Below are 15,027 nucleotides of genomic sequence, written 5' to 3'. Positions count from 1 at the left end.
CCATTTGCGGCCTCCCCCTACGCAAGCCATCGCACAGAGATGGGAATCTTATCTACTTAAAAAAAAATCCAAAGAAAGTATTTGTTAATTCTTCTCAGTGACCTGTTTTCAAAGTTTGATAGTCTCATCAAAAGTTTCATTGTCATACCAATGTAACTCCTCCCTAATTTAGTTTTATCACCTTGCACTGTTTTTTTTTATGGAAGTGAGGAACATTTGATTTTCATATAAACTGCAGTGCTGAAGATACCAGTGCATTGTACCATAAAAGCAAACCAAACAACACCATCACACAAACAGTTCAAGGTAAATTAAGGTAGGAAAATGGGGTTTCACAGTGTGACTCAAACTAGGCTTGCCAGTTAGCTTTTGCCTCCAAATGGAAGTCTAACATTTTGGTGTGTGGTTTATATTTTCAACATCCTCAGTGAATTCTGTCTTGAAAAGCCAGATACCATTAATATAATGGAGGAACTGGTTTATTTTATATTGATATAATTTATAAAGCTTTTAAAAATGTTTCATAATAGTTATTTCCCTCTGGGATTATGAAGAAGAGGGACAAATACCTATCTCTTGAAAGTTACAGTAGAATCATTAGTAGATGTGTTCATATACATTAAATGATGAGGAACATTTTGTAAAAAGTTACTTTGCTCTTCTTTCTAGAAAGGAATGATATAGCATTCCTGTATTTCCAGGTGAAGGAAGCAAAGTGACTTTTGTTCGTATACACCTGACTGTAAAAACTACCCTGTGGGTAATTCAGCTATGCCCTATACTTATTTTTCTCCCTGATGTTAGATGAATTAACAATTGGTAACATTTCTAATGTTAGATTTGAAAAGAAAAATTCAATATATTTGGATTCTTTAAACAATTCTCTTTACTATTTGTACTCTTGGGAAGAATATTTGAAATAAGGTGAAAAAAGGACATCACGAAATAGGAGGCATAATACTCTTTGTAACTTCCAGAAACATGTACACCACAATAAAGACAGGATGCTCTGTGATTAATCTATTTAAACACTGTATGCTTCCAGGGATCTCCTACCCAGGAAACAAAGCCCACAGGAAGACCATCACATAGGAATGGTAAAACATCACAGGCGCTTGGATGACTAGCTGTGTATAATTTTACCTTCTGCCATTCTAGAATTATTCAAACTTAATTTCAAAATATTTTTTTGTTCCTATAATTATTGTGTTTCTTGACTTTTTAAAGTAATTAAATTTTAAAAAGACTAAAAATATTAAAGGCCATGAATATGTTTAAAATTTGGAATCCTTTTGTTTTTATGCCAAAGTTCTCACCTGATTATTTTCTGATGTAGATTATTTTTCATTGAGTACCTGAAAATAGCACATCCTTTGGACAGGAACAAGCTGAAAATTTGCCCAAGTGGCAACCTGTAGGCAGACAAACACCAGGTCTCTGCTGTCAAGTACATTTTTGTTGCCTTCATTCCACCAGCTACTGTAGATTCCATCTGGGCTAGAGTAGAGCATTTAGCTACTTAAGGCTTTCAAGTTTCCTTAGTGAGGAGTGAGTAGTAGCCCACTCAAAGTGAAGCTCTTTTTAAAAGAGTTCAGGGCCGGGCGCGGTGGCTCAAGCCTGTAATCCCAGCACTTTGGGAGGCCGAGGCGGGTGGATCACGAGGTCAGGAGATCGAGACTATCCTGGCTAACATGGTGAAACCCCGTCTCTACTAAAAATACAAAAAACTAGCCGGGCGTGGTGGCGGGCGCCTGTAGTCTCAGCTACTTGGGAGGCTGAGGCGGGAGAATGGCGTGAACCCGGGAGGCGGAGCTTGCAGTGAGCCGAGATCACGCCACTGCACTCCAGCCTGGGAGCACAGTGAGACTCCGTCTCAAAAAAAAAAAAAAAAAAAAAAAGTTCAGAAATTTTGAGTCATTCTATTACTCAGCAACAGGTGTTGGAATCAATGAAAACCAGTTGACCTAGTGGTTAGTTTCTTGATAGCTTGGGGGTTCTCAAAATGTTTTAAAGAAATGATTGTTTAGTACAGGAGCAGTTGTTTGCTTTAGTTGAAATCTTATTGTAACTTGCATAATGTTAAAGGAAAATGAAATGTTTTAAGGCTTTGTGGGGAAAAATTTTAAATTTGTGGCTTTGGAGGAGTCAGTGGTGTTTAAACTAATTTAGTGGTTAAAGTGATCATTTTTTAGAATTTGAGAAAAGGGAAATCTTTTCTGACTTTTTTTTTTCCTGGAGGGTCAGAATTTTGTTTTTCTTTCCCTGTTTATTACACTTTAGTTTTATGTTACAATTTACACTGCATGCATGGTATCTTGCTGAAGAGCATTGCTGTTCTTTATCACCGTCAATTTAGAGAGAGGTAGGAGAAGTGGTTGGTGTGATTTGGTTCACTGGTTGTGATAGGTTAAGTAGTACTTTTTGTTAAATAATAGAGTTTAATTTAACTACAATATTTCAGCATATTTGTCCAAATTAAATCCAATATGTCATTATTTTCATTTAATGGCTCATATTGATGTGCTTTTTCCATTAAGGGACTTGGTAAAACAGAGCAATATCAGAGAAAGAACAGCCCATAACGTCAATGTTTTTGTTTTGATTTAGTTACATCTGCTGATTTTTAGAAACCCAATCCTTTTTTGGTATTAAATATGATTTTTTAAAAATTCGTTTATGTCTCCCATGTTCCAAAAAGACTGTGAATTATTAAGTAGTATCACTTATTGACATAAGGTATATGGGTTTCAGAATGAGAAGCATTAAAATAGTATTTTTGTTTTAATTACATATAAAATAAAGTATAGACAATGACACACTTTTGCTAAAGAAAATTGTAAGCCTCCACATTAAGTAATGGAATTCAGCTATACATGGCTATTTGTGCTCTTTATTTAAGAAGTAATTATTGTCTATCTACTATTTTTATGTCAAGAACTATGAGCCTGAGATTTTACCCTACTTGCAAGCTAACTATTCTGGTACAGTTTTATAGGTGTTGGCAGAGAGGAGACTGTTGAGTCAGGGACAAAAGACTTTATTGCTCTCAATTTCATGTTTGCATTGGTTGCTTTTTCCCCTAAGCCCTGTGGGGTGATATGGAAGGACCCAGATAGACGTTGTGTGCATAGTGGGTATGTGTCATGGCCGAAGAACTCCAAGCTCAATAAATCCCCAGTCTTATAAAAAGGATACTTGTAAATCTCTCCAATGTTTGTACTGGAAAAAAATTACCTTTATTATTCCAGTCAGGAAACAAATTTGCCCTTATCCCAGGAGAGAGACCCTGTCTCCCAAGGCTGTAGGGGATGTATCTCAACATCTTTGGGAAAATAGGTGGAAATAAGATGCACAGAAAACTCCATGAGTATCTTCCAACATTTTACAGTTTAAAAAATCAAACAAAATGTAAAATCTTAATGCATGTATCAATTAATTTAGTTCTCATAAGGTGAAAGTCTTTTGGTGACTATCAAGATGAATCATGGTACATTTTGTTATTCTGGCAATATCTAACAATGTTACGCAACTGAGCATCTTTGATTTAAAGGTAGTTTACCACGAATGCATCATGCAAATATCATTCTACATTGCTTACAATTTTTATGTTTTTTTAAAAATTAATATTTTCCCCTTACCCAAAACCCCAATGTAATAGCTGTAATTATCATAAGAAACATTTACTGGTGACTGCCAGAAAATTTTAATGTGCTTTGTTTGGCACATTAAACAAATGTGCTAAGCATGTAAAGAAAATTGCATAAACTTAGTACCTGAAGTTTTAGAAGAATTTAATATAGTTTTTAAATTTAATGATTCAGTTACTTGGAAAAGCAAATAAATAGGTGTTTCAGTCCATGTTATAGAATGAAGGATATTACTTATGGCATCCAAACAAAGCCTGAATAAAATATGAAATAAGAAAGTACAGTGTTTCCCTTCATATTAGAGGGACACTTTTGTTTCTCAGTGGGAAGACAAAAATAAACTCAAGACAATAAAGAGGAAAATAATATAGAAAAAAATAACATGCTACTGTCCTCTCATCTGCTCATGTTACCATCAGTCATGGTAAGCCTGTCTTCAAATGAAAAGACAACAAATACATGAACTGATTATCCCAGAAAATAATGTTGGAAGAACACAGTTTATCCCAGCAGTGACTGGTAGAGTAACAGCAATAAAAGCTTATCCAGGGATTCCAATTGTTTAAAATTCTGAATAGAACATGGATATATCTTCCTTTAATATACACTTTGTCAGCACTTAATACAAAAATAAATACTGAATGAGTCACATGATACTCACTGGTATGACAGCAAAAAATGTAAAAGGATGGTAAAAGTCAAGGACATAGATTAACCCACTCACCCTCCATTGCCAGAGCCACCAAGTCGGCTTTAGTTTTTTTGGAAACTGTGAGTACTAATCTGTGTGACTCACTTTGAAATTCTTGCAAACATTCCCTGGGAGTCCCCCCTCTTTTTTTTTTTTTTTTTTAAGAATAGGAGCTTAAACTGAATAAAAAGATATCTGATTGACAACCTCATGAAAATCCTCTAGGCTGAAAGCCAAAGGATCTTTGTGTACATGATTTTTTTCTGAACCTTAAATGTAACCAGATGTATTTTCTTTTAATACTATCCTACTCAACTGATTTAAATGAATGATTTGTCTTCTAATGAGAAATCTGCGTTTCATCATAGAAATGGATTACATGTCTTAAATTTAATTACTCCCTAGAGAAGCAATGCCTCTTTTGTATTATATTCTTTGAATGTACTGAAGACTTATGTAACAATTTTATTATAGGCATGAAATATTACAGCTTTTCAGATGTATGGATGGAGAAACATGAAAAATATAACCACAATTATCGTGTGAATGAGTAAAGTATAATAAAAATCCTCATAGACAACATTATTAACCTCCTATTTTACAGTTAGTTGCCTGTAAAACTAAAATAAAATAAAATAAAAGGATAACACATTTTTTTTGTTGTTGTTGAGACGAAATTTCAGTCTTCTTGCCGAGGCTGTAGTGCAATAGCACGATCTCAGCTCACTGCAACCTCCACCTCCCGGGTTCAAGTGATTTTCCTGCCTCAGCCTCCCAAGTAGGTGGGATTACAGGCATGCACCACCGTACCTGGCTAATTTTTGTATTTTTAGTAGAGATGGGGTTTCACTATGTTGGTCAGGCTGGTCTCGAATTCCTGACCTCAGGTAATCCATCCGCCTCGGCCTCCCAAAGTGCTGGGATTACAGGCGTGAGCCACCACACCTGGCCAACACTTTCAATTTTAAAAGGACGCTGTAGTTCATGGCCAAAGAATGAAAAGCAAATATAAACCATGAAATTGTGTGTATGTTTAGTAGCTTTCTTGATTTGCTTTTAAAGTGGTTTTTGGCAATACTTAATCTATTTCAAAAACATTTCGATTCTGAAATAGAAGCAATACCCTGGAAACACTGATAGTAAAAGAATAGAACTATGTCAAACCTGACACAGAGAAGACTATACAATAAATTCAAGTGTTTATAATATTTTATTTTTTATTTTTTAGAGATAATCTTGTTTTGTCACTCAGTGCAGTGGTGTGGTCATGGCTCACTGCAGCCTGGAACTCCTGGGCTCAAGCAGTTCTCTCACTTCACCTCCTGAGTCACTGGAATTGTAGGTGTGTGACATCACAGTCAGCTAACTTTTAAAAAATTTTTATAGAGGCAGGGTCTTGCCATGTTGTCCAGGCTGTTTTAAAACTTCTAGGCTCAAGTAATCCTCCTGCTTTGACCTCCCAGCATGCTGGGATTACAGGCATGAACCACCGTGCCCAACCCTTTTTAATATTTTAAACAAATTGAGCTTTTTACCTTATTGCCTTATTCTTTGGGCAGAGGATCGTGAACATGGTGGCTGATTCCTAGCCTGGAACCTAAGACTTAAAACTTCAAAGTCAGTTTCATTAATTAAGGTCTAATTATCAATCAATCCTTGAGGTAAGCCTCCATTCATTGACTAACTCAGTGATTTCCAATAGAGGGATTTTGTGCCACAGAGACATTTGGTCATATCTGGGAACATTTGTGGTTGTCACAGCTGGAGGTGATGCTACTAGCATCTGGTGGGTGGACGGATGCTGCAAACCTCCTAAAATGCATGAGACTGACTCCACAATAAAGAGTTAATGTGGTTTCAAATGCCAGCAGTTGAGAAACTCTGGAGTAATATACACAACAGTACACTTAATGCATAAAGAAGAACTACAAAATATCAATTAAGAAGAGGCAGATTTTTCCCTTAAGAATGGAATTGAATTGTGTAATGGAAAGCAGAGGTCATATGACCTCAAAGGGACTTTGCTAAAACTCTGGGCTCCACCTTTTTGTGACCAGCTTCCTTTAAATATCTCAGAGCCTCACTGTGGTCTTGTAAAATTGAGGTAACAGCATAGTTTCTCCTTCAAAGTCTTGTAGGATTAAATAAAATAATTTGTGTAATTGCTTAGTCCATTGCCTGGTTCCTATAGGATCTCAATAAAAGTCAGCTATTTTTTCAAAGTATGAGGACGAAGAAGAGCCTTGTAGCAATTAGAACTGTCTAAAGATAGGATGGTTTGTTTAGAAGGTAGCAAGTTTCCTCTTCTTGGATAAGTTCAAGTACAGTGTGGACATCTTGTGTCCTTCCGACTCTGTTATGAATGAATGGAATTCCATCATTCTTAGTTATACAGAACCATTCTTAAATAAAACATAAAGTTTTTGCGAAACATAAAGGTTTTTCACAAGTCTTAAGCAGTTAAGAAATTTTAGGTAAGAATGACACCAAATAAGCATAGACAACACTGATATTGTTCAGCAATTTTAAACTTCCTTGGTGTTTTAATACCAAATGTTGACTAACTTTTTGAAAACATATTCCGTTTGTTCCTTCTACTAATCAGTGTCAGTTATTTGCTTGGATTCCCCCAGGCTATTTTCTCTGCTTCTGTAGCACCAGAGTTCTTTGTACATCTTTTTTGTATTATTGCCTGTTACAAGTCGTGGCTGGCCTGCCATTTATCTCTCCATATAACATGACATTAATTGTGCACTCTTTGTATGCCAGTACTGTGCAATGTGCTGTATATGTATTATGCCATTTGATAAGCAGGCAATAAATGTTAATTCAATGAATAAATATGTTAAGCATAAATGCAATATGATTACGCTTCAATGCATTACGTACCAATACAGTCTATTATTGAAAATTGAAAAAAAGATAAAATACACCTTGAGCCCACCCTACAAAAACTCTTTTTTTTTCTTTTTTTAAGAAACAGGATAATTTATAATAAACTTCCTGTACACAGTTAAGTGCCTTGATTGGAAGAATTGTGATTATTATATCTTCATAACACCACAGTGTTTATCAGGCATTTAATAAATAGAGGTACTCAGTAAATCAGGCACTCAATACATATTTGTTTGAAAAATGAATAAAGTGTAAGTCAGTGGATAGATGGGCAAAAATATTCATTGCAACAAGTCAGCTTCTTGACAAAATGCTATCTTAATTGGGTAATAAAATGAAATGTATCCTGATGATATCACAAAGGATAATTGAAGCATATCATCACATCCATCATCAGGATACAGTAATATGCTTCAGTTATGCAGTAGATGTTTTATTGCAATATTTTTGTTAATTACAGTTTTGTAAACCAGATCATCTTTATTTATTTTAAATAATTTGAATTTGCAAAAAGTCGAGACGCTTGAAGAAATGGTAGTTGGTTGGCAAAAGGTCAGGTGAATAAGGCGAATGAAGCAAAATTTTGTAGCCCAATGCCTTCAACTTTTGAAGTGTTGGTTATTTGATGTGCAGTTGGGCATTGCTTTGGATAAGAATTGGGCCCTTTCTGTTGATCAATGCTGGCTGCAGGCATTGCAGTTTTCAGTGCACATCATCAATTTACTGAGCATACTTCTCAGATGTAATGGTTTTGCTGGGATTCAGAAAGCTGTAGTGCATCAGACTGACAGACCACCAAAGAGCGATCATGGACCACCAAACAGTGATCATGACCTTTTTTTTTTTTTTTCTGTTTTGGTGCAAGTTTGGCTTTGGGAAGTGCTTTGGAGATTTTTTTGAGCTCGGCTCAACCACTGAGCTAGCAGTCGCTGGTTGTTGTATACAATCCACTTTTCATTGCATGTTACAATTTGATCGCGAACTGGTTCATTGTTGTTGCATAGAATAAGAGATGACGCTTCAAAACAATGATATTTTTGATTTTCACTCAGCTCATGAGGCACCCACTTATTGAGATTTTTCACTTTTCCAATTTGCTTCAAATGCTGAATGATTGTAGAATGGTTGACGCTGAGTTCTTCAGCAACTTCTCATGCAGTTGTAAGAGGATCAACTTCAATGATTGCTCTCAAATGGTCGTTGTCAACTTCTGATGGCTGGCCACTGTGCTTCTCATATTCAAGGCTCTTGTCTCCTTTGCAAAACTTGAACTACCACTGCACTGTATATTCGTTAGCAGTTCCTGGGCCAAATGCGTTGTTGATGTTACAAGTTGTCTCTGCTGCTTTAAGACTCATTTTGAACTCGAATAAGAAAATAGTTCAAATTTGCTTTTTGTCTAACATCATTTCCATAGCCTAAAATAAATATAAAATGAGCAGTAATAAGACATTAGTAAAAAAAAACATAAAGCAAGAAATGTGCATTACAATAGTGTATAACATAACCGCATTTATTTAAGAATGTATTCCAGTATGAAATGGCAAATTTCAACAAGGCAAAAAATACACAATAATGTTTGAACTAACCTATTTCCATCTAAGAGGGAGCTGTTGTTTTATAGATTTATAACAATAATAAGCCATGTGGTGATTTTATTATACAGTTAAAGAGCAGCTTTTGATTCTAGGAAGTGTTGGGAAATGTACTAAGAACAAAACAATGGTATGGCTAACAACTTTAATGAATTTATTCTGTTGTTTTTCTTATTTATTTATTTTTTTTTTACAAAGCCATATACTTTTATGCTAGGAAATAATGTTAGAGGACAGTTCTGAGTATTGAATATTCATCAAGTGCATTTTCTTTACACTTTGAAAACAAGGTAATTCAGCAAAGTTTGACTATCCCCCTAATATTTCGTACCAAATTTGTGATCTATAAATATTTTTAGTGTATTCCTCTTAAAAGAGGGTACTAAATTGTATTTAGACAATTTTATACTACAGATTAAGCAATCTTCTCATTTGGAGACACAGAATTTTAAATACTTTGCATAGCATGTCATAACACGTGAAGCTCTTGAGGTTTCATCATTACATGTCATTCTTATATGAGATGGATTAGAATTGGCTTGCATCCCCTTTTATATATGCAACCTCCAGCTCTCAGAGGTGCTTAAGTGATCAGGAGGATCACATACCTCGTGCTTTGCAGTAGGACTGGAGTTGACTGGAGTTGGGATGGTTTTGCTCTGTGTTGAGGAGTGAGTGAAGTTTTCTTGATGTTGCTAGGATACCACATGTGGGTGGAAGCCTTCTTCATGTTTAAGCCACGCACTGACTCCTATAGGTTGTTTCTAGAGCAATAACATTATGCCTTTTCCCATTTTAAGGGAGACAGTGTGGTAGATTGGAGAGAACACAGTTTGGGGAGTCAAGGCACTCAAGTTCTGATATTGGTCTGTCATTATAATTAATATTGGTTAGAATATTTAACCTTATTGTGCTTCAGATTCTATTGGCTAAACAACGAAATCAGGTTGGAAGGACTTTCTGGTACCTTTCAGTCATTGGGTTTGTTTATCTTGAGGAAAATTCTCTTTATTTTTCTATTTATAGGGAGTTTCTTATTGAAATGTATTTAATGCACACTCTTCTGAATTTCTGAGAAAATTCATGGTTGACAGTGCTGTGGAGGGTGAGAGCCGCATTTGGGATGGAGTTCTGTTCAGACAGGTAGTTATCTGAGATAAAGCATTGATTTAATTGGTGGTTTTGTTTCAGATGACCCAGGAGTGGGAACCCACCAAGTTGAGTCCTCCTTATTTACTGGTCCAGTTGTTTAGACAGAGGACACCATTCACTGGAACTCATATAGTGTCCATTTACAGAAATTTTATTTAAAAAGCTAGCAATATACTTCTATTACACTTGAGAGTATTACTCTCCAACATTATTTCTTTTTATTTCTAAACTTAATATATTTTATAATTAGTACCCAAACTCTATACCTTAAAAGTGTCTTAAAAATATGGATTGGCCATATTTTTATAATGATTTTAACATTCGAAGAATATGTGCACAACTGAATGAGTTTGCTTAATACAGAAAATACTGTATTCTGAAAATACTGTATGTTGCTTTGGAACATATAATCAGGTCTTACCTTCTAAATATATATTCTCATGTTTTTAATTTTCAGAAAGAAATTATTCTGTTATCTTGTTATTTTAGAAATAAAAATTATACTGAGGTAGATGATCTCATAAGATGTTTCATTGTTTAAAAATGTGAGCAGGTATGGAAAAGCCAGCTTAGTGCCCATGTGTTAAGAAGTTTTGGCCTGAGTAAAAAGATATGTCAAGAAAATATCGCTATCGCTTCAATATTCTACAGGTAGTTAGAGAAAAGAATTGAACTGGAATCTCTTGGTCAGAGGCTGCGAATAATGTTGACCTAGCATTGGCTGTGTACAACTCGTGAGTCTCACATCTGTATGATGTTGACCCTTGTCAAGAATTTCTTTTGATGATTCCCATGGGAATTATTTGGATAACAGAGTAAAAAGAGATGGGGCAGAATTTTCAGCACATTTAAAAGTTATCCTAGTATGAATTGGGCTTTAAAAGACTTCTTTGGTCAAAAAGGAAAGTTAGATGCATGCGAGCAGAAAAGGGACAAATTTTTGCTGTTTGTATATTTGGTTGTATCAACTTTTGGCTCTACTTGGTTCATACTTTCAAAGCTAAAATATGAATTTCCTAAAAATAAATTATCCAAAAATAATAATGTTGGTCCTCTCTGTAGGGTTAGATGTATCTGAGTTGGCTTGGTTGGTTGGAACATGGCCACTAATGCAGCAATAGGTCCCACATCGCAGTGAACTATATAGTGTTGCACATGTATTCTGTACACTTTGTCCTAGCCAGTCATTCCACTGATATGTGGCTCCAAGAGAAGTCATCACAGAAAGTGTAGGTGGATTAGCATATATCTATCACCATTGTGAAAAAATGAAACAAAATACCTTACCAGTGACAGGTGAGCCATTAAAATCTTTAATTGATTGCCTGTAACATGTGAGGAATTGTGAGGTTAGAGAATTATTGGCTTTAAACACTGCCCTCAAGGAACTCACAGGCAACTAGTCAAGCAATTGGAATATATACACATATACACATGAATTTGTAATACCTTATAGGAAAATGACAGATGACTGCTTGAAATTAGCAGATAATGCATTATAAGTACTCAGGAAAAGGGAATTCCTTTCAACCATAACAATCACTTGTTTTTCCACTCATGCTTTTGCAAATTCTGCTGTTGAAAATTTAAAGGAAGGGAAGAAAAATATTTAGTTAGCTCTTACAGTTGGTTAGAGACTGTGGAAAGTGCTTTTATGCCATTTTACTTAGCATTTTACTTAACAACACTTCAAGGTAGATGGGGTAGATTTATCCTTGCTTTGAGAGAGGAGGATAGTAAGATTCAGAGATAATTAAGAAACTTGCTTTAGTCACACAGGGAGTGAGAATTTAAGCATGTTTTAACTGAAAACCAGTACTATTTCAACTATGCCATAGTTTCTAGCAGTATGTGCACGAAAACGCAAAAGTGCCTAGATTTGCGCAAATCTCCAGAAACATTTCCATCTTGATCCATAGTTGCATTGCCAGGTGAGGATGACAGACCCTTCTGCAAGTAGAGGGAGTGAGTCTGGAGTGGGGAAGGTGTCCAAAGAGAACACAGCTGCAGGATTAGGTGTCCTACACCAGTCTTTGAAAAGCGGATATTTGTGGTAAGTAAGGATACAGAAGGAGAGAGATGCTACCCATACTCTCAGAGATATTATTGCAATAGGTTGAAGATTCAGCAGGAGGTGAGGAAATGGAAGGAATCAAATGACGACTTCTATCTCATCAGGCTTTGCCATGAGGGGAAGGAAAGAAAGGAACATGCAAATAAAAGAATCAAGGGAAGAACAATACTTTAAGATTAAGTGTCAAATTTCTCAGTTTTGAAATTGCCTGTCACACATATATAACATAGGAGGTTAAGCATTTGTGAACATGGTTGAGAGATAGTTGTTGGATGTGATGAAGCGCTGACCAAGGTTACGTGACTGGACAGTTTTAATTTCAAGTTGACTGTTCAGCTATATATTAACCTGCCCTTTGACTCTTTTTATTTGTTGTGCCTAAAAGCATTGAGTCACATAAAAGAAACTTACATGAAGTAAAGTCAAAGACTGGAGCCAATCCTGGGTTAACAATGAAGTGCTTAAATAAGGGTAAAAACGTTTAATAAATGGAAAACATAAGACAAAAATCTTTTAAAAATCATTAATATAAAATATAACCATTTTGGTTCTTATTTTTGTTTTGCCTAACAACCATATGCCATGATCAAACGGATTTCTAATTTGGAAAAAATGTTCTAAATGAAAAAAAAAAAAGTGGCCTTGACTGTTTAGGGTAGAATGTTGAGTCTATTTTGGTTATCATGATTCAGTAAAAGCTATTAAACCCACAGACTCTGCTAGTCTGTAATAGAGGAAATCCTTGTCCCTGTTCTTTCTCCAACATTGGAATCAGAGGATAACCATACTCTAGATTCTATTTATTCTGGCACAACTTAGTTCATTGGATTTGTTTCCAATTTAAATGATATTTTTGCCAGGTGAAGTTGGTAATGAAAAGGAATTTTAAAATATGTATTTAATTCAGTGAGATGCTTTTCACATATTTAGCTATCATTTAGAAATTACATTCATGATAGGATGGATAAATATTTTAAGTTGCCAAATTTATTTTTATAGTTGAAATTAGCCCAAATTGCCAACTTAAGTTGGATTGCAACAAACCAGTTCAGGGTTTCCATGGAAACATGATTTCATCCCATCTATGAAAACCATTTTGTGTTTTCTCCTTTATCATGGAACTTGAAATTCTGCAATGTTTTTCCTGTGATTCCTGCTCCAAGAAAAAGAAAACAGGTTTCCAATTATACAAATATTCACATTTAGCTTATTAAAGTCTAACTCCAAGGGACATTTTAATTTAGAGAGATAGACAATGGATATAGCCTAAAGTCTTTCCTATTTAGGTACCACTTTGTGTTTTTGTTATTTTTGTTTTTATTTTTAAATACTTGGTTCACCCTCCAGTTGCAATTGTTCTAAGCTATGTTAAATTCATACTTCTAATATCCCTATTATTTGGTGTTTAGCTGATTTAGAAATCTTCAGTGAAAGAGCTGTGACATTCTTCATTTTTACTTTCTCCCATGCCTGGTGCAAATAGGTTCTCAGTAAATATTCATTGAATAAATGATGCATCTGACATTTGTGTGCCCTCTGTGGGCTTAGCACTGTTAAGTGTAGTACACTTAGCACTGTAGTACACACACACACAAATTTACATAATATACTATTTTTTCTGTAAAGGAGCGCTCTACAGAGGGAAAATAATGAAATGTGTGAGCTTGATACTTACTATTTAACCTCATATATGCCAGAGTTTACTATTTCGTTTAATCTTTACAACAATCATTGAAGGGCCAGTGAATTATACTGATGTTTTCAGATGAAGATACTGTGGCTAAGCGAGGCTAGGTAAGTCGCCCATGAGAGTGATTGTTGGGCCAAGGTTTCAATACCAGCCCAACATTGGCAAGTACACTTGCTAGTTGGAGAGACAAGTCCCTCCACACAAAGCAATTAGTGAACTAGGAGGTATTATTGTCTGTGAGGAGTTCAGACAAGGAAAGGTTATGTGGATGAGGGTAATCATGGATAATGTAAATGAAAATGTCACTACCTAATGAGCTCTATACCATATACTAATCAATACTACATATTTGTATTTTATCTATTGAAATAAAATGTCTTGGCTTTTGGATTTGTTTATTAAATGTGTACAATTTTTTTTTTTAAAAAGAAGACTATGAAATGGCATAAAGATACTTTTGTCATAGAAACGACCAAAGGAATACGTGCAAATTGATTTATCATAGAGTCACAGAATATCAGATTGGTCAGTCCTCTACTTTTTAATAGAAAAGAAAACTGAGTCTAAGATAGCAGTCACACCTAATTTTTTCTTTCTCTCTTGCTTAAATTCATATGGTGGCAGAATCAGGCAAAACTCAGTCTTCCAACATCCAGTCTAATATCCTTTAAGCTGTGTAATGCTTTCACTCTTTCATTTGTAGCATAGGTACATATTAATGAATAAAAATAATTATAAGAATTTTGAATATTTATCATTCATTTTTTTCATACTCCAATAAACTATTATATAAACATGTTGTGGTGAAAACCATGCATTTCACATCCTTGTGCAAAATATTCTTAGAGATCACTGAGATGTTAAGTGCTCTATTAAGTGAGGTGAAAATGATGCTCCATATCAATTCATTATCGATTTTTCTGTGCCTTTTCCTTGGTTATATTTTGTTTCTTTGCTGACTCCAAGCTATAGTTTTTTCCTAGGTTTTCTCTTGGGTTCCATGTAAGTGTTACGCACTTTCGTTTTTCATGTTTAGTTGTTTTCCTTGAAAGGGAAAAGTTTCAAATTTAGAAAGATAATTGTAAACATTCTTAAATGCTAAGTCCTTGTCAATATGTCGTTATTCTAACACTAGAATTTCTCCTATAAACCTAGAATCCCTCAGAATAGGAATAGGTATTTTATTGGTAGCAAACCTATAGGTCAGGAGATCGAGACCATCCTGGCTAACACGGTGAAACCCCGTCTCTACTAAAAAATACAAAAAAAAAAAAAAAAAAAAA

General features: G+C 35.0%; 1 protein-coding gene across 1 annotated transcript in view; it reads left to right on the top strand.

Annotated features, from left to right (window-relative positions):
- The window catches only part of COL21A1 (collagen type XXI alpha 1 chain), a 197,584-nt gene that overhangs the window by 20,501 nt on the left and 162,056 nt on the right, over nt 1–15,027 (top strand). Inside the window, exon 3 of the mRNA XM_025384346.1 lies at nt 1,046–1,097. The gene's annotated coding sequence lies outside the window, so the exon portion shown is untranslated. The remainder of the gene's footprint in view (nt 1–1,045; nt 1,098–15,027) is intronic.

The sequence above is a fragment of the Theropithecus gelada genome, chromosome 4 (assembly GCF_003255815.1).
Source record: "Theropithecus gelada isolate Dixy chromosome 4, Tgel_1.0, whole genome shotgun sequence".
In the NCBI taxonomy this organism is placed as follows: Eukaryota; Metazoa; Chordata; class Mammalia; order Primates; family Cercopithecidae; genus Theropithecus; species Theropithecus gelada.
Note: the sequence above shows the minus strand (reverse complement) of the source record. Positions and strands in the feature narration are given on the sequence as shown.